Below are 22,025 nucleotides of genomic sequence, written 5' to 3'. Positions count from 1 at the left end.
CCATCATCCTTTAGCCACTCTCCCCAACACAACCTGCCCAGATTATTACACACTTACAAACACGCTCCTCCTCTCTCTCACACTAACAGCCTCACCCAGATTATTACACACTTACTAACACGCTCCTCCTCTCTCTCACACTAACAGCCTCACCCAGATTATTACACACTTACAAACACGCTCCTCCTCTCTCTCACACTAACAGCCTCACCCAGATTATTACACACTTACTAACATGCTCCTCCTCTCTCTAACACTAACAGCCTCACCCAGATTATTACACACTTACTAACATGCTCCTCCTCCCTCTCACACTAACAGCCTCACCCAGATTATCACACATTTACTAACACGCTCCTCCTCTCTCTCACACTAACAGCCTCACCCAGATTATTACACATTTACTAACATGCTCCTCCTCTCTCTCACACTAACAGCCTCACCCAGATTATTACACATTTACTAACACGCTCCTCCTCTCTCTCACACTAACAGCCTCACCCAGATTATTACACACTTACTAACATGCTCCTCCTCTCTCTCACACTAACAGCCTCACCCAGATTATTACACATTTACTAACACGCTCCTCCTCTCTCTCACACTAACAGCCTCACCCAGATTATTACACACTTACTAACATGCTCCTCCTCTCTCTCACACTAACAGCCTCACCCAGATTATTACACACTTACTAACATGCCTCTCCTCTTTCTCACACTAACAGCCTCACCCAGATTATCACACACTTACTAACATGCTCCTCCTCTCTCTCACACTAACAGCCTCACCCAGATTATTACACATTTACTAACATGCTCCTCCTCTCTCTCACACTAACAGCCTCACCCAGATTATTACACATTTATTAACATGCTCCTCCTCTCTCTCACACTAACAGCCTCACCCAGATTATTACACATTTACTAACATGCTCCTCCTCTCTCTCACACTAACAGCCTCACCCATATTATCATACACTTACTAACATGCTCCTCCTCTCTCTCACACTAACAGCCTCACCCAGATTATTACACATTTACTAACATGCTCCTCCTCTCTCTCACACTAACAGCCTCACCCAGATTATTACACATTTACTAACATGCTCCTCCTCTCTCTCATACTAACAGCCTCACCCAGATTATTACACACTTACTAACATGCTCCTCCTATCTCTCACACTAACAGCCTCACCCAGATTATTACACATTTACTGACATGCTCCTCCTCTCTCTCACACTAACAGCCTCACCCAGATTATTACACATTTACTAACATGCTCCTCCTCTCTCTCACACTAACAGCCTCACCCAGATTATTACACATTTATTAACATGCTCCTCCTCTCTCTCACACTAACAGCCTCACCCAGATTATTACACATTTACTAACATGCTCCTCCTCTCTCTCACACTAACAGCCTCACCCAGATTATTACACATTTACTAACATGCTCCTCCTCTCTCTCACACTAACAGCCTCACCCAGATTATTACACATTTACTAACACGCTCCTCCTCTCTCTCACACTAACAGCCTCACCCAGATTATTACACACTTACTAACATGCTCCTCCTCTCTCTCACACTAACAGCCTCACCCAGATTATTACACATTTACTAACACGCTCCTCCTCTCTCTCACACTAACAGCCTCACCCAGATTATTACACACTTACTAACATGCTCCTCCTCTCTCTCACACTAACAGCCTCACCCAGATTATTACACATTTACTAACACGCTCCTCCTCTCTCTCACACTAACAGCCTCACCCAGATTATTACACACTTACTAACATGCTCCTCCTCTCTCTCACACTAACAGCCTCACCCAGATTATTACACACTTACTAACATGCCTCTCCTCTTTCTCACACTAACAGCCTCACCCAGATTATCACACACTTACTAACATGCTCCTCCTCTCTCTCACACTAACAGCCTCACCCAGATTATTACACATTTACTAACATGCTCCTCCTCTCTCTCACACTAACAGCCTCACCCAGATTATTACACACTTACTAACATGCTCCTCCTATCTCTCACACTAACAGCCTCACCCAGATTATTACACATTTACTGACATGCTCCTCCTCTCTCTCACACTAACAGCCTCACCCAGATTATTACACATTTACTAACATGCTCCTCCTCTCTCTCACACTAACAGCCTCACCCATATTATCATACACTTACTAACATGCTCCTCCTCTCTCTCACACTAACAGCCTCACCCAGATTATTACACACTTACTAACATGCTCCTCCTCTCTCTCACACTAACAGCCTCACCCAGATTATTACACATTTACTAACATGCTCCTCCTCTCTCTCATACTAACAGCCTCACCCAGATTATTACACACTTACTAACATGCTCCTCCTCTCTCTCACACTAACAGCCTCACCCATATTATCATACACTTACTAACATGCTCCTCCTCTCTCTCACACTAACAGCCTCACCCAGATTATTACACACTTACTAACATGCTCCTCCTCTCTCTCACACTAACAGCCTCACCCAGATTATTACACATTTACTAACACGCTCCTCCTCTCTCTCACACTAACAGCCTCACCCAGATTATTACACACTTACTAACATGCTCCTCCTCTCTCTCACACTAACAGCCTCACCTAGATTATTACACACTTACTAACATGCTCCTCCTCTCTCTCACACTAACAGCCTCACCCAGATTATTACACATTTACTAACATGCTCCTCCTCTCTCTCACACTAACAGCCTCACCCAGATTATCATACACTTACTAACATGCTCCTCCTCTCTCTCACACTAACAGCCTCACCCAGATTATTACACACTTACTAACACGCTCCTCCTCTCTCTCACACTAACAGCCTCACCCAGATTATTACACATTTACTAACATGCTCCTCCTATCTCTCACACTAACAGCCTCACCCAGATTATTACACATTTACTAACACGCTCCTCCTCTCTCTCACACTAACAGCCTCACCCAGATTATTACACATTTACTAACATGCTCCTCCTCTCTCTCACACTAACAGCCTCACCCATATTATCATACACTTACTAACATGCTCCTCCTCTCTCTCACACTAACAGCCTCACCCAGATTATTACACATTTACTAACATGCTCCTCCTCTCTCTCACACTAACAGCCTCACCCAGATTAGTACACACTTACTAACATGCTCCTCCTCTCTCTCACACTAACAGCCTCACCCAGATTATTACACATTTATTAACATGCTCCTCCTCTCTCTCACACTAACAGCCTCACCCAGATTATTACACATTTACTAACATGCTCCTCCTCTCTCTCACACTAACAGCCTCACCCAGATTATTACACATTTACTAACACGCTCCTCCTCTCTCTCACACTAACAGCCTCACCCATATTATCATACACTTACTAACATGCTCCTCCTCTCTCTCACACTAACAGCCTCACCCAGATTATTACACACTTACTAACATGCTCCTCCTCTCTCTCACACTAACAGCCTCACCCAGATTATTACACATTTACTAACATGCTCCTCCTCTCTCTCACACTAACAGCCTCACCCAGATTATTACACATTTACTAACACGCTCCTCCTCTCTCTCACACTAACAGCCTCACCCATATTATCATACACTTACTAACATGCTCCTCCTCTTTCTCACACTAACAGCCTCACCCAGATTATTACACACTTACTAACATGCTCCTCCTCTCTCTCACACTAACAGCCTCACCCAGATTATTACACACTTACTAACATGCTCCTCCTCTCTCTCACACTAACAGCCTCACCCAGATTATTACACATTTACTAACATGCCTCTCCTCTTTCTCACACTAACAGCCTCACCCAGATTATTACACACTTACTAACACGCTCCTCCTCTATCTCACACTAACAGCCTCACCCAGATTATTACACACTTACTAACATGCTCCTCCTCTTTCTCACACTAACAGCCTCACCCAGATTATTACACACTTACTAACATGCTCCTCCTCTCTCTCACACTAACAGCCTCACCCAGATTATTACACATTTACTAACATGCTCCTCCTCTCTCTCACACTAACAGCCTCACCCAGATTATTACACACTTACTAACATGCCTCTCCTCTTTCTCACACTAACAGCCTCACCCAGATTATTACACACTTACGAACACGCTCCTCCTCTCTCTCACACTAACAGCCTCACCCAGATTATCACACACTTACGAACACGCTCCTCCTCTCTCTCACACTAACAGCCTCACCCAGATTATTACACATTTACTAACACGCTCCTCCTCTCTCTCACACTAACAGCCTCACCCATATTATTACACACTTACTAACATGCTCCTCCTCTCTCTCACACTAACAGCCTCACCCAGATTATCATATCCTTACTAACATGCTCCTCCTCTCTCTCACACTAACAGCCTCACCCAGATTATTACACATTTACTAACACGCTCCTCCTCTCTCTCACACTAACAGCCTCACCCAGATTATTACACACTTACTAACATGCCCTCCTCTTTCTCACACTAACAGCCTCACCCAGATTATTACACACTTACTAACACGCTCCTCCTCTCTCTCACACTAACAGCCTCACCCAGATTATCACACACTTACGAACACGCTCCTCCTCTCTCTCACACTAACAGCCTCACCCAGATTATTACACATTTACTAACACGCTCCTCCTCTCTCTCACACTAACAGCCTCACCCATATTATTACACACTTACTAACATGCTCCTCCTCTCTCTCACACTAACAGCCTCACCCAGATTATCATATCCTTACTAACATGCTCCTCCTCTCTCTCACACTAACAGCCTCACCCATATTATTACACACTTACTAACATGCTCCTCCTCTCTCTCACACTAACAGCCTCACCCAGATTATTACACACTTACTAACATGCTCCTCCTCTCTCTCACACTAACAGCCTCACCCAGATTATTACACACTTACTAACATGCTCCTCCTCTCTCTCACACTAACAGCCTCACCCAGATTATTACACACTTACTAACACGCTCCTCCTCTCTCTCACACTAACAGCCTCACCCAGATTATTACACACTTACTAACATGCTCCTCCTCTCTCTCACACTAACAGCCTCACCCAGATTATTACACACTTACTAACATGCCTCTCCTCTTTCTCACACTAACAGCCTCACCCAGATTATTACACACTTACTAACATGCTCCTCCTCTCTCTCACACTAACAGCCTCACCCAGATTATTACACACTTACTAACATGCCTCTCCTCTTTCTCACACTAACAGCCTCACCCAGATTATTACACACTTACTAACATGCCTCTCCTCTTTCTCACACTAACAGCCTCACCCAGATTATTACACACTTACTAACATGCCTCCTCTCTCTCTCACACTAACAGCCTCACCCAGATTATTACACACTTACTAACATGCTCCTCCTCTCTCTCACACTAACAGCCTCACCCAGATTATTACACACTTACTAACATGCTCCTCCTCTCTCTCACACTAACAGCCTCACCCAGATTATTACACATTTACTAACATGCTCCTCCTCTCTCTCACACTAACAGCCTCACCCAGATTATTACACACTTACTAACATGCTCCTCCTCTCTCTCACACTAACAGCCTCACCCAGATTATTACACATTTACTAACATGCTCCTCCTCTCTCTCACACTAACAGCCTCACCCAGATTATTACACACTTACTAACATGCTCCTCCCTCAGCAACTGTACACATCCATTCCTAAATTAAGGCTGGAAAAGAAGCAAATCAAGTCAGACAGGCAGATCCCACATAAAGGAGTCAGGTTGTGAGTCAACTTAAATTACCTCTCCAAAACATTACCCTGTAGAGCTCAGCGAAGTCCAAATGAATGCCGGCAAAGCCTGATGAATATAATTATTTAAACAAATGATACATTGTTGTAGTGTTTCAAGGTGGTTTAAAGGGAATCTGATTTTGTAAAACATTAGTGTTGTGCTAGTTACTCTCTAAGGAGTTTGAAAAAAAGTAGACTGGACAGAATTGATACTTATTAAATGAATTAATTGGAGAAATAAGACAATAGCTAATTAGAAACTCACTGAGTCAACAGTGGTGAATGCCAAAACGTCTTTGTTTGGAATGAATACAACTGGCTAGTGTTGTATTGGCACGCTAGTGTTCAAACATACACATCATGAGTCAGGACACCATCCAACACTCAGACAGGCTAACGCACACAGGTAGGCACACACACCACACACATGCACACACAGGCACACATGCACGCATGCATCACACACACAAAAACAACAATTATTTAATGTCCTTGAGGAGGCAAGTATCAGCAGAAAACACAGACACGACCCTACAGGCTCGGTAGGATCAATCCAGTTGTTTACGTCTTGATTACTTTGATGGGGTATGAAAGAACTCACATTACATTCGTACTAAGTACTGTGATTCAACACAGAACATTTAATTAGTTGACTCATACCAACAGAGAGAGGAGAAAGGCTTTGATTGTGTCTATTCTAGAAGCAGGAAAGAGCACACGGGACATATCTGGGTAACATGACTGATGCTTGTGTTTCCACTGCAAAGTGGAACAGAGCAAAAGTTTTTGTTATACTTAAAAGAAAGTTAGCATTAACTTAATCCATTGCACCAGGGGTTAAGCAGGGAATCTGGATGTGGCGGAGACGTATTTGGAGGGGTTATGCTACTGATTGAGCCAGGATTGATCATAAGGCTATCGTTAAGGTTATGTCAAGATGAGGGTTAGGTTAACGTTTAGGTCAGGGTAAATATTTTTATGCTACCTTCCTTTTTGGAACTGTAAGTTGCTGGAGCTCGGCTCTGCTTGGCTCTCTCTTTGACCCAAGGTGCAGGAGCTCCGGCTCTGGGTAGCTCCTGCTGAATTTATCCACTGATTGGCACCAAGTTTGACCAACGTTATTGGGAATTTCCCAGTACATGTGTGCCCATTATACATCTTAGAGTAGTCAGCAGAATAAGTGCACTCTATGTGTGTGTCTAGGTCATTAGGAACCATTAGACATGCACCTGTCTTGGGAGTGGGCATGTCTATTTATTTTTGTACCATTGCTATGGCCTAATGTTTAGCATTGCTATGGTTACGCCACCAATGGAATCTATGCCCTAATGTGAAACCAAGCTAAAATTAGTGCAAGGCAAAAAGATAATGATGGCTAAATGCCAGAGGGGATGAATCATTAACATAAAAGAGGAGTTACTATGTGTGTGACATAAGGATGAAAACTGTATAAGTGTGTGCCAAGGCTGAAAAGGAGTTTCTTCATGACCCAGCTCGGCTTATATTACTTTGTAATAAAGTCTATTTGAACTCACAGGCTCCGGTATTTGAGAAATATTATTGACTGAATATTCCCACGACAATATCACATTAAGAGAAAATATTTAATGGTGAACAATTTAAATGCTTTGTGGTTACTTCATAGAATTTTTAACTTTCATACATTCTCATCAATATAGCAAAATAGATTTCCATAGCAAGATCTACTGGAGAGTTCTGGGAAAGTTGACAGAGCTCCCCCTTTAGTGGTTTGCTAGTTCTCTACCGAGGCATTGACAGATCCAGGCAACAAAGCAGTGGCAAACACTCAATGTCTTGCGTCCTACTTAGGGATGATGTAACGACGTTCTTCGTTTGTCGAAAGAGAGTCGGACCGAAATGCAGCGTGTTTGTTACTCATGTTTATTAGTGAAAACAAATAACGAAACTATACATGAAATAACGAATAAATACAAAACAACAAAACGGAACGTGAAACCTATACAGCCTGACTGGTGAAACTAACACAGAGACAGGAACAATCACCCACGAAATACAAAGCGAAACCCAGGCTACCTAAATACGGTTCCCAATCAGAGACAACGAGAATCACCTGACTCTGATTGAGAACCGCCTCAGGCAGCCAAACCTATGAAACACACACCCCTAATCAGCTACAATCCCAATAACTAAAAAACCCCACTAAATACAACAAACAATAAACCCATGTCACACCCTGGCCTGACCAACTAATTAACTAAAACACAAAATACTAAGACCAAGGCGTGACAGAACCCCCCCCCCCTAAGGTGCGGACTCCCGAACGCACCGCCGACTGGCGGATCCTGGCTGACTAGCAGATCTGGCAGATCCTGGCTGACTGGCAGATCCTGGCTGACTGGCAGATCCTGGCTGACTGGCGGATCCTGGCTGACTAGCAGATCTGGCAGATCCTGGCTGACTGGTGGATCTGGAAGAGTCTGGTTGACTGGCAGATCTGGAAGAGTCTGGTTGAATAGCGGATCTGGAAGAGTCTGGTTGACTGGCAGATCTGGAAGGGGCAGCCCAGCACTGAGAAGAAGCCCAGTACTGAGAAGAAGCCCAGTACCGAGAAGAAGCCCAGTACCGAGATGAAGCCCAGCCAGGCAGTTGAATCCGGCAGATCCTGGTTGACTGGCGGATCCTGGCTGACTATCAGATCTGGCAGATCCTGGCTGACTGGCGGATCCTGGCTGACCGGCGGATCCTGGCTGACTGGCTGATCCTGGCTGACTGGCGGATCCTGGCTGACCGGCGGATCCTGGCTGACTGGCTGATCCTGGCTGACTGGCAGATCCTGGCCGACTGGCGGATCCTGGCTGACTAGCAGATCTGGCAGATCCTGGCTGACTGGCAGATCCTGGCTGACTGGCAGATCCTGGCTGACTGGCGGATCCTGGCTGACTAGCAGATCTGGCAGCTCCTGGCTGACTGGCGGATCTGGAAGAGTCTGGTTGACTGGCAGATCTGGAAGAGTCTGGTTGACTGGCAGATCTGGAAGAGTCTGGTTGACTGGCAGATCTGGACGAGTCTGGCTGACTGGCAGATCTGGAAGAGTCTGGCTGACTGGCAGATCTGGAAGAGTCTGGTTGACTGGCAGATCTGGAAGAGTCTGGTTGACTGGCAGATCTGGAAGAGTCTGGCTGACTGGCAGATCTGGAAGAGTCTGTTTGACTGGCAGATCTGGAAGAGTCTGGCTGACTGGCAGATCTGGAAGAGTCTGGCTGACTGGCAGATCCTGGCAGACTGACGGCTCTGGCTGCTTCATGCTGACTGGCGGCTCTGGCTGCTCCATGCTGACTGGCAGCTCTGGCTGCTCCATGCAGACTGGCAGCTCCTTGCAGACTGGCAGCTCTAGCTGCTCCATGTAGACTGGCAGCTCTAGCTGCTCCAGGCAGACTGGCAGCTCTGGCTGCTCCATGCAGACTGGCAGCTCCTTGCAGACTGGCAGCTCTAGCTGCTCCATGCAGACTGGCAACTCTGGCTGCTTCATGCAGACTGGCAGCTCCTTGCAGACTGGCAGCTCTAGCTGCTCCATGCAGACTGGCAGCTCCTTGCAGATTGGCAGCTCCTTGCAGACTGGCAGCTCTAGCAGCTCCATGCAGACTGGCAGCTCCTTGCAGACTGGCAGCTCTAGCTGCTCCATGCAGACTGGCAGCTCCTTGCAGATTGGCAGCTCCTTGCAGACTGGCAGCTCTAGCTGCTCCATGCAGACTGGCAGCTCCTTGCAGACTGGCAGCTCCTTGCAGACTGGCAACTCCATGCAGACTGGCAACTACATGCAGACTGGCAACTCTGGCTGCTCCAAGCAGACTGACAGCTCTGGCTGCCCCATGCAGACTGGCAGCTCTAGCTGCTCCATGCAGGCTGGCAACACTGGATGCTCCATGTAGACTGGCAGCTCTAGCTGCTCCATGCAGACTGACAGCTCTGGCTGCTCTAAGCAGACTGACAGCTCTGGCTGCCCCATGCAGACTGGCATCTCTGGCTGCTCTATGCAGACTGACAGCTCTGGCTGCTCCATACAAACTGGCAGCTCTAGCTGCTCCATGTAGACTGACAGCTCTGGCTGCTCTAAGCAGACTGACAGCTCTGGCTGCCTCATGCAGACTGGCAGCTCTGGCTGCTCTATGCAGACTGACAGCTCTGGCTGCTCCATGCAAACTGACAGCTCTGGCTGCTCCATGCAAACTGGCAGCTCTAGCTGCTCCATACAGGCAGGAGGCTCCGGCAGCGCTGTAGAGGAGGAAGGCTCTAGAACCGCTGAACAGGCGGGAGACTCCGACAGCGCAGGAGAGGGAGAAAGCGCTGGCTGCGCTGAACAGGCGAGGCGCACTGAAGGCCTGATGCGTGGTGCTGGCACTGGTGGTATTTGGCCGAGGACACGCACAGGAAGCCTAGTGTGGGGAACTGCTACCGGAGGGCTGGGGTGTGGAGGTGGTACTGGATAGAGGACAGGCACAGGAAGCCTGGTGCGGGGAGCTACCATCGGAGGAGTAGTGTGTGAAGGTGGCACAGGATGGACTGGACCGTGAAGGTGTACTGGAGAGCCTGAGAGCAGGACTGGCACAGAACGTGCAAGGCTAGGTAGGTACACAGGAGGCTTAGTGCGTGAGGCTGGCACATTTTTCACCAGCCGACTAACACGCACCTCAGGACTAGTATGGAGCGCTGACCCAGGTGCCATTAAATCCCTGACACGCTCCGTCGGACGGATATTGTACCTAAAGCACCAAACTAGCAACTCCCTCATTAATTTCTCCTCCAATTTCCCAATTAACTCCTTCACAGTCTCTGCTTCGCTCACCTCCAACACCGATTCTGGTCTCCTCCTTGGCTCTTCACGATAAACAGGGAGAGTTGGCTCAGGTCTGTCTCCTGACTCAGCCACTCCCCCCCTGAGCCCCCCCCCCCCCCAAGAAATTTTTGGGGCTTCGCTCTGCGCCGCCGTGTCTTTTTTTTCGACTCCATTCTCCTATAGCCCTCTTCGCACTGCTCCAGCGAATCCCAGGCGGGCTCCGGCACTCTCTCTGGGTCGGCCGCCCACCTGTCTATTTCTTCCCACGTCGTAATATCCATACTGTACTCCAATCTGGGCTGCTCCTGTTTCCATCCACGTCGCCGTGCTGCCTCCTCATACCAGCGCCTCTCCGCTTCAGCCGCTTCTAGTTCCTCCTTAGGGCGGCGATATTCACCAGGCTGAGCCCAGGGTCCTTTTCCTTCCAGCTCCTGTTTCCTCTTCGCCTGCTTCCCAATAACTAAAAAACCCCACTAAATACAACAAACAATAAAGCCATGTCACACCCTGGCCTGACCAACTAATTAACTAAAACACAAAATACTAAGACCAAGGCGTGACAGATGAAATGATGTCAGACAAGTGACTGATTCGTGACTCATGTGCAATTTCATCGAGAAATCACATGAATCCTTGTTGACTCGCGCGGCAGAACAGGAGCGAGTCAGTTAAGACATAGTCACCATCGACTAGCGACCGTCATCACGTATGTTTGATTTACATTCCATTACACTCATCACAGCTCCTCTTGATGCAGCAATGGTGGATTCTTCTCAGATTCTGCAATCTGCTCATCTTACTTTCCCCCTTTTTCAACTTGAAAGCAGTGCAGACTTCTCCCATAATCACCATCCATTACCTATGATCTGTGCAGAGTCTCTTGGGAGTTTTCCCTGGGGAAGCCCCCGTCTTTCCTCCTCCTCTCGTTCTCCACTCGCACTGCAATCATCCAGGAGAGAGAGAGGAAGGAGGAGGTAGAAGACACTCACTGACATGGGAAGCACTTAGTGGAGGGGGGTAACTGGAGCTGATGATGGATGACCCTTGACCCTGAGAGAGAGAGAGAGAGAGAGAGAGAGAGAGAGAGAGAGAGAGAGAGAGAGAGAGAGAGAGAGAGAGAGAGAGAGAGAGAGAGAGAGAGAGAGAGAGAGAGAGAGAGAGAGAGAGAGAGAGAGAGAGAGAGAGAGAGAGAGAGAGAGAGAGAGAGAGAGATGTCAGCTGTCTGTTCAGGATAAGGCCTGTGGATTTGTCTGCAGTTACATAAGGCTTGCTTGGGGATGCTCTGAGGAGATTGAGAGAGATGCACAGGGGCAGAAAAGAGACAGTGAAAAATAAAAATAGAGCACAAAAGCTGTCAGTCACACACCTCTTTTTACATTTTTCAACCAGGTTTGGAAGGGCTGCGTGTTTTAACTTAATGAGTTGACCCAGTATGTGTAAAAGATTTTATAGCCTAAAGTTGAATTGGAAGAAAATGACTTTCTGTAGGGTTAATAAGAACAGACTACTTTTGTGGGCTCAATCGGATGGCCAAGGACACGTATCAATTTGGCCATGACCCTCTTTGGCACACTAACTCATGGTTATTTTGGAATAAATTAAAATCCTTGACATGATCATTTGCAAAAGCCTCCTTGTATTTCTCATTCTGGGACCTCCTTGACAGAGTACCAATGGCCTTTCTATAAATACTGCCACAGAGAGGATGGAGACTAGCAATGGCCGGGCCAGTACTGTAAGGGATTTTCTTCCGAAGAAGAGAGGCGAAAAGGATCAGAGGACCAATATGCGGCGTGGTAAGTGTCCATGGTTCTTTTTAATACGCAATGTACACTTGAACAACTGACTACAAAAAACAAGAAATGTGAAAACCCGAAACAGTCCTATCTGGTGCAGACACAGAGACAGGAACAATCACCCACAAACACAGGCTACCTAAGTATGATTCTCAATCAGAGACAACTAATGAAACCTGCCTCTGATTGAGAACCATACTTGGCCGAAACATAGAAATACCCAAAATATAGAACAAACAAACACAGACTGCCCACCCAACTCACGCCCTGACCATACTACATAAAGACAAAACAAAGGAAATAAAGGTCAGAACGTGACAGCTACCTACAGTATATGTTATTTATTGCTATCTGGATATTATAGAGCAATCTGCAGGGAGGTGCAGATTACAATGCATTAGAGACTTTAAATAGAGCTCAGATTAACAGATCTGGTGACAAATACTGCTAAATTACTTTAAGCATTACACAAATATAACCTCTCCTACAACAAGGATAGGGTTAGTAACACTTATGCTAATGAGTGATGAGTGATCTACTGCTGCCAATAACTTGCCAACTCCTACTTATTTAAGAGCAAATTGATAAGTAAAGTAATTGATGAAATTATCAATTAATATAGAATTGACATCCTAGCAGCACTCACTCGTAGCACGTGCTCCAGCAGGTATATCTCACGAGTCACCCCCAAAGCCAATTCCTCCTTTGGTCGCCTTTCCTTCTGGTTCTCTGCTGCCAGTGACTGGAACAAACTGCAAAAAATCACTGAAGCTGGAGACTCATATCTCCCTCACTAGCTTTAAGCACCAGCTGTCAGAGCAGCTCACAGGTCCTCACACTGCACCTGTACATAGCCCATCTGTAAACAGCTCATCCAACTACCTCATCCCCATACTGGTATTTATTTATTTATTTATCCTGCTCCTTTGCACCCCAGTGTCTCTACTTGCACATTCATCTTCTGCACATCTACCATTCCAGTGTTTAATTGCTATATTGTAATTACTTCGCCACCATGGCCTATTTATTGCCTTAACTCCCTTATCTTACCTCATTTGCACTCACTGTATAGAGACTTTTTGTTGTATTTTTTTCTACTGTATTATTGATTGCTGTGTTTCTTCCATGTGTTACTCTGTGTTGTTGTATGTGTCAAACTGCTATGCTTTGTCTTGGCCAGGTCGCAGTTGCAAATGAGAACTTGTTCTCAACTAGCCTACCTGGTTAAATAAAGAAAAAATAAATAGATACAATTTCTACACCAACTGAGTCCATTGGAGCAGAGACGCTCTTTCTCTGTTACTAAGAATAAGCAGAAATCTAGTCCATATATACCCAATGTACAGTCTACTTCCAAAAGATTGCATAACAGTCTCCTGCCTGGACAGTGAGCTCAAAAGCCTGTGGATATCTTTGTGAGCGATATCTTCTCAGAAACAACAGCCAGGGGAGAGCAGCAGCCCACTGCTAGACTGGACCAGCCATCTAGTTAGAGTGGTTCTATATGTTCTCTAAATAGGGCCACTCTATATAGGATGAGACCCTGTTTAGAGGCAGCTCTGCCCGTCCCCTGGGAGGCTGTTAGGTAATAAGAGAGGCGGTGTTGGCATACCCCCTACAACAATCAATAGTGAAGGATTCCCTGGCCAGCCCTCTGTGTGGAAGGGAAAGCCAAGAAGTAAACCGTTTCCCAAGCCTCTCCCTGGATTTGTCCAGAGCAAATCAAAGACTTTGGCACTGCTCCAAGACACAACACCTCGGAAGAATCCAATACAAACTCATAAAAGCACTGAGGGGCCCAGGGAATCTCACTCTGCCTGTGGGAGCCGGGGTGTGAATGTGTCCTTGGGATAAGAGGGAAGGCTCTGTCCCTGCTTTGACTCCTCTACTTTGACTCACTCTACCGCCGAAACCTAATGGAAAACTCGCCAATGGCTCAATTATGTTACAAACTGTCTGAGCTTCACAGTATATCTTTGGTGCAGAAATATGATGTACAGAACAACTAAATGCACAACAAAGCATTGCTCTCTCCTCCTCATTTTAAATGAACACTTTGAAGCTAACATTTTGGATAAAATGATAAATAATTTCCAATGTACCGTATTAACACACCCATGGTTGTCATCAAAGAACATTATGAAAATGAATGAATCTGTCTGAAAACCATAGAGATGGACAGCATTTGTCTACATACAGTACATCATGGTTCCCACATGCATGATTCACCACGATGTACTGTTTAAAGTGTGTTGTAAACGGGGATTAACACTGGAATGTCTCGTTCTTCAAGGGGCCAGGAAAAGGACTAGATGAAACTAGGTTTGCGGGGGCGGAGCTAGCATGTTGGATTGAACGGTTGTGCGTGAGAGGCTCCTGCAACTTTTTTGCGAAATAATCTAATTTAACCTACTTTATGGCACTTTTTACAACAAACGTTTCTTTCTAATACAAGATTGTAACTTTTTATATGAAAATGCCGAGTAATAAGCGACCAAAGGACAATAAATCCACAGCGGAGGCCTACTCCCCACTAAACAACGAGACAGACATGGCGGGAGGCACTTGCAACAACGTGACACTTACAGAACTTACCCGGGCTTTGGGGGAGCTACGTGTTGCTATAGCTGAGGATCTTAAGGCTACTATTGCTGAACTGGACACCAAAATCGAGAGCATCATTCGATCGGTCGCTTCGCATGGCCAGAGTATTGTGGACCTTGAGAAAGCTTCTGAATTCAACGCTGGTAGGATCGACGAGTTAGAGAAGCTATGCACGTCATTGCAGGATAGTGTGCAGAGGCTTTCTGTGAAAGTGGTAGACCTGGAGGGCCGATCCAGACGTAATAACTTTCGCGTTGTTGGTCTGGCAGAAGGGGTAGAGGCGGGCTCTCGCCCCACCGACTTCTTCGCCAAGCTATTGAAGGATGCAATGGGATCGGATGTTTTGGATTCGGATCCCCACCTGGACCGTGCACATTGCTCCCTTGACCCAGTGCCTGGACCGGGCCAACGTCCTCGCCCAGTAATCATCTGTTGTCACAGTTTCAAGACCAAGGATCTTATCCTGCGTGAAGCTCGAATGAGGGACAACCTGTCACATAAAGGGCATCCATTCCGTGTATATGAGGATTATACTCCCGATGTGGCAAAGCATCGCGCCGACTACAGAGATGTCATGACCAAACTCTACAAACTCCATCTTCGCCCAGCCTTACTCTTCCCTGCAAGACTAAGAATTACCCCGCCTTCCGGTGAGAAGATTTGGCTCTCCTCGGTTTTGGACGCAGAGAAGTTTATCCGGGAATATACATCAATCCCCAGTACAGGTTAGAGTGCCTTGTCATTGCGTGTTAGGGTCTGCTCATGGACTCGAATCCATACTATACCATATTGGGTGAAACCGTATTAAACGGGCTCAACAAGGGCTACCGAACATGTAAGACGCTGAGCCGACCAATGGAGGGCGGTCAGAGCTCTCATTTCATGTTAAATTCACTTTCATCCCGGCTGTGCTCAGAGCGATGCATATTTTTACTTCCAGGTTTGATCACTGACACTTTCGGATGGATATACTTATATTCCCCCACTTTTGTTTTGTTTCGTTATTTATTTTACAATCCTTACATTATTCTTACTACCATACCATTTATTTATTGCTTGCAGGGGACTGGGGGTGATGGTTGGGAAGGGGCAGACGCAGACACCTGGTAAGCAAGTTGATGTTTTGTGCCATTCTGCCTTTGTCTATCCGTGGGCCGCTCTCCCGATTAGAGCCCCACCAGCCCTCTTTAGTGCTTATGGCTGTGTAGGTGTGCGTACATATAATTACTATTTGTACTTTATTACTATTTTCTCTTAGCATTTTAGTATTATGTATGTGTATATTTTAAATCAGTGTAGATTGTTATACTGGGGTATGAATCTTTGTATGTGTATATGTGCATATGGATGTATATACATATTCTTTAAATATATATTTTTATATACGATTTTTTTGTGTGGGTATGTATGTAGGTATGTATGTATGTGTGTGTATGTGTATGTATATATGTATGTATGTGTATGCATGTGTGTATGTGTATATATATGTATATATATATATCTTTTTTTTTTCTTTTTTTTTTAAATAGGGGGAACGTTTAATTTAGCAAATCCTTGTTCCGATCTCAAGACCCACAGTATGTAAAGGTACGGCTGACTATGTTGGTTGCGGATGGTTTATTTTTGGACCGGCAGTGCTTAGCAATATAATCTTGAGGCTATATCTTGCTTATCTCAGGGATTGACCCAGGATGACGCTTAAATGCGCAATATGTTTAAGTTGCAACTTATTCTGTTTAGGTTTATTAGATGCTAACTGAACACTTTATTTGCGAGAGCCTCCTCAGTTCATATGTTAGTAGCAGTTTTAGGATAGTGAGAGGTGAACGCATAGTTGGGATTTTATTTTTGTTTTACCTCTTGTTCGAGGTCGCGCCGTGCTTTTTTGGCATCGGTTTATTATTTATTTATTATTTATTATTTTTATTTTTCCTTTTGTTTTTCTCCTGTTTGTGCATGCCTGTTAAATATGGGTTGATGGGGGGGGTAAGTGTTGGGGAAATTAGGGGGACAGGGTGGGAAGTAAAGGTGCTTGCAGGGGGGGAGGGGTGGGTTGGATACTGCTCAGGTGTAGGTGCTACATATGCTGATCGTGATGGTTTGGTGCGTTTTCTTAACTTTTTATCAAGTTACATGGTATGCAGGCCACCATAGGAACTACAAACGAGAGGAGGGCGGGGCTTACATTCACTTCCTGGAATGTCAAGGGTTTAAACGAACCAATTAAGAGGGGCAAGGTCCTAGCCCACCTGAAAGCACTCTCGTCTGATATTATATTTTTGCAAGAAACCCATCTGAAGAATAACTCTCATAGCAGACTTAAGTGTAGGTGGGTGGGGCAAGTGTATCACTCTAACTTCTCTGCCAAAACGAGAGGCACAGCGATTCTGGTACAGAAAGGAATTCCCTTTCTACATAAAACCACCCTTGCGGATAAAGAGGGTCGGTATGTGATCGTGATAGGAGAAATCCACTCCACCTCAGTAACTCTACTAAATATCTATGGGCCAAACATTGATAACCCCTCTTTTTTCAAAAGAGTCCTTGCGATGATTCCAGATATCTCCCATACTAACCTAGTCATTGGAGGGGACCTTAACTGTGTGCTAGACCAGTATTTGGATAGACCCTCTACCAGGCGAACCCCTACCTCATATTCAAGCGAATTCTTGATTACCTACATAAAAAATGTGAACTTATTTGATATATGGAGGATCGCTAACCCTACGGGTAGGGAATACTCATACATTTTTCTTAGATACCAACGACAACACAGAGACCTCCCCAGCATTATTGTGGGAAACACTGAAGGCTTATCTGAGAGGCTGTATCATCTCCTTTCAGGCTGCCAGGAGTAGGCGAAACAGAGGAAAACTGGAAGAACTGGAGGGACAAATTCACTTACTGGATAGGGAGAATGCTAGCCACCCATCTATGGAGAAACATCAAAAGATTACCTCTTTAAAATTTGAATATAATCAGATTCTCTCAGCTAAAATTGCTAAATCTTTTCTCTATGCCAAGCAAAAATATTTTGAGTTTGGTGACAAACCACACAAATTACTTGCCGGACAACTTCGAAAAAATGTGAGTGACCGAATGATTCACAAAGTTAAATTTGCATCTGGGGAATTACTCTCTTCCCCCAAAGACATCAATGACAGATTCCGGCAGTTTTATGAGACTCTATATACATCTAAAGCGGATCCCAACCCCTTAATTATGCAAACATTTTTGGAGGACTGTAATCTGCCCGGAACCAGGAAGATTCTAACTTCCTGAATAAGGAAATATCTCTTGATGAAATTCGAGAAACAATTAAATCTCTAAAGATTGGCAAGACCCCAGGCCCAGATGGATACCCTGGTGAATTCTATAAGACATTCAGCAACATGCTCTCTCCCTACCTGCACAAAATGTTGGTTCAGGCCAATGAGGATGGAGCTCTCCCTTCTACTTTGGACAAAGCGTTCATTACAGTTATACATAAGAAGGGTAAAGATCCAGAAGAGGTAGGGTCATACAGACCAATATCTCTCCTTAATACAGACCAAAAGATTTTAGCAAAAACTCTGGCTAACAGGCTTAGCACTTTAATTGGCAAATTGGTCCACTCGGATCAGACCGGCTTTATCCCTAACAGAAACCCATTCTTCAATCTCAGGCGCCTCTTCAATATTATGTATTCTCAGAGGTTACCCAACATGGACCTTGCCGTCATATCTCTTGACGCCGAAAAAGGCTTTTGACCAAGTTGAGTGGCCCTATCTATTCAAGGTCCTACAGAAATGTAATATTGGAGATGAGTTCATAAATTGGATCCAGCTTTTATATAGGAACCCCTGTGCCAGAATACTAACCAATCATTGTCGCCCCGATTTAACCTTAACAGGGGGACAAGGCAGGGTTGTGCGCTGTCGCCTATGCTCTTTGCCCTAATTATCGAACCCCTCGCTCAGACGATTAGATCTCATACAGCAATAGACAGCTATAATACTAAAGATACTCTAAATAAGATTTCCCTATACGCAGATGACATCCTCCTCTATGTAACAGAACCCCAGGCTAGTATCCCAGCTATTCTTGATGTGATCAATTTGTTTGGTACCTTCTCGGGATACAGAATTAATTGGAACAAGAGTGAATTAATGCCCATACGGTCGCAAAACACCTCCTGGCTAGAACATCTCCCATTTAAGTTATCTTCAGAAAAATGTACCTACCTAGGAATTGTAGTTACCAAACAATACTCCTTACTATTTAAAGAGAATTTCCCCTCTCTGATACAAAAACTCAAAGCAAACATACTATTTTGGAGAACTCTCCCAATTTCTCTCCTCGGAAGAATTAATGCCATTAAAATGGTCTTCCTCCCACAACTGCTCTACCTATATCAGAACGTCCCAGTATTCATACCTAAATCCTCTCATAAACAACTGGACTCAATTATCAATCCTTTCATCTGGGATTATAAAACACACAGGATAGGTAAAAAACACCTCTGTAAATCCAAGATGGAAGGACTGTCTCTCCCAAATTTTATATTTTATTACTGGGCCGCTAACCTCTGCGTGTCACGCCTTGGTCTTAGTATTTTGTGTTTTCGTTTATTAGTTGGTTAGGCCAGGGTGTGACATGGGTTTATGTTGTTGTATTTCATAGTGGGGTTTTGTAGTATTTGGGATTGCGGCTGAGTAGGGGTGTTGTATAGGCTTGGCTGCCTGAGGCGGTTCTCAATCAGAGTCAGGTGATTCTCGTTGTCTGATTGGGAACCGTATTTAGGTAGCCAGGGTTTCACTTTGTATTTCGTGGGTGATTGTTCCTGTCTCTGTGTTAGTGTTCACCAGAGAGGCTGTATAGGTTTTTTCACGTTCCGTTTGTTGTTTTTTGTATTTATAAGTTATTTTGTGTATCGTCATTTGTTCCATTAAAAACATGAGTAACCAACACGCTGCATTTCGGTCCGACTCTCTTTCGACAAACAAAGAACTCCGTTGCACTGCGTTGTTACGTTTCTGCTGGATGACGCACTTCCGTCATCCAGCTGGCTTAGTATGGAGCGTGAGGAGTGTCACCCCTTCTCTATTGGCGCTGTGATTTTGTCACCTGTCAATCTGGAGATGTCACTTTATTGTAACAATCCTATTATACATAGCACAGTCCGAATCTGGAAGCAAATTAAAGTCCACTTTGAGCTTAGACCAATGTCATTCATGCTCCCTGTCGCCAAGAATCCCTCCTTTGCCCCTTCTAACCTTGATAACACATTTGAGCGATGGTGAGAGCTGGGGATAAGTACCATAGGGGATTTATACATAGAAGGGACCTTTGCTTCCTTTGAGTTGCTGAGGGAAACTTATAATCTTCCCAGAAGTATTTTTTTCAGATACCTACAAATTAGAGACTACGTTAGAAAACACCTCCCAACATTTGGGAATGCTAAACCTTCCATGTTTGACGGATGCATAAAATATGCCCCACCTCAGATAAACTGATATCGAGTCTATATGATGCTTTTCAATCTGTTAGCACACCTTCTACAGATGCCATCAAGGCAAAATGGGAGGAAGAACTAGGGACTGACATTTCTGTGGCAGACTGGGAAGAGAGCTTGGAGTATATCCACACATGCTCCATTAATTCCAGACATCGTCTCATACAATTCAAGGTTTTACACAGATTACACTATTCCAAAAACTAAACTGCATAGGATATTTCCTGATACATCCCCTACATGTGATAAATGTCAGGCTGCGCAGGGTACACTACTCCACTGCTTTGCCCTATGCTCTAGCTTGCATGGTTATTGGTGTGGAATTTTTTGGATCATCTCTGAAGTTTTGGAGACTTCAATAGATCCAGACCCGCTTCGGATAATCCTGGGAGTATCTGAGTCCCTAAACGGATTAACCAACCCCCAAAAACAACTAATCTCGTACGGTCTCATTTCGGCAAAAAAACTCATCTTGTTGTTTTGGAAAAGGAGGGAAGCGCCCTCTACCAAATTATGGCTCAGTGAATTGGCAAACACTGTACACTTAGAAAGATTTAGATATATTCTGAACAATAAATTATCAACATTTGATCAAATCTGGCAGCCTTTCCTCTCCTACTTGGACGGGTCTGCGCTGTGAATTTGTACTTATTAACGCACTCTCAACTGTAATATTTTAATCTACCTTTGGGCAGCATGTGCTGGCCCTGCCACCCGAGCAGTTGGGGGGGGGGGGGGATAAGTGGGGGATAGGGGGGACATCTTCCCTCGTTCTTTCTACATGTCCTTGTTTTGTATGTCGTGTTTTGTATTATTTGTTTTGCACCCAGAACTCTGGGTCTTGTTGTTCCTGAATGCTCTTTTATGTTTAGATAAGAATTGTATACCTGTCTTGTATACCTATACACCATTCTTGTGTGTGTCTAATAAAAAATATTTGAAACAGAAACTAGGTTTGCATGATGGGAACGCTGTTGTGGAATCTGCCTTGACAGGAGGCACTGGCACACGGACACACACTAGCCTACATAACATGATCCGTGGATCAGAGAAAGTAGATATCCCCACATTGCCTTGGTTATAAGTGCAGAGTCAGATAAGCTCAGAATCATGATAAACACTTTCACAGCAAACATTTCTGAATAGTTCAATGAATATGACCCACTGCCATTTGACCGCTGGTTTACACAGCAGCTGATCTCTCATATGGTACGAATACAATATCACTCTTTTTTGGGTTCATTTACATTCCCAAGTTCCCCACTTAGCACATATTCAGTCAGCGTAACTTGACATAAATCATAAATGGTTCATAGAAAGTGTGAAACGTGGAAACCACCACAACATTCTGCTCTTTAAAACGGGTTCCCTTTTTTTAACCATCTGTACCCAACCCACAGCTCAACTCCCTTCTGTTCCCATGTACACAACACTGTGCAGAAGCACTCAGCAACAATGAGT

Source organism: Oncorhynchus masou, chromosome 14 (genome assembly GCF_036934945.1).
Source record: "Oncorhynchus masou masou isolate Uvic2021 chromosome 14, UVic_Omas_1.1, whole genome shotgun sequence".
NCBI classification, from domain to species: Eukaryota; Metazoa; Chordata; class Actinopteri; order Salmoniformes; family Salmonidae; genus Oncorhynchus; species Oncorhynchus masou.
The sequence above is the reverse complement of the archived record's forward strand: the minus strand, read 5'-3'. Positions refer to the sequence as shown.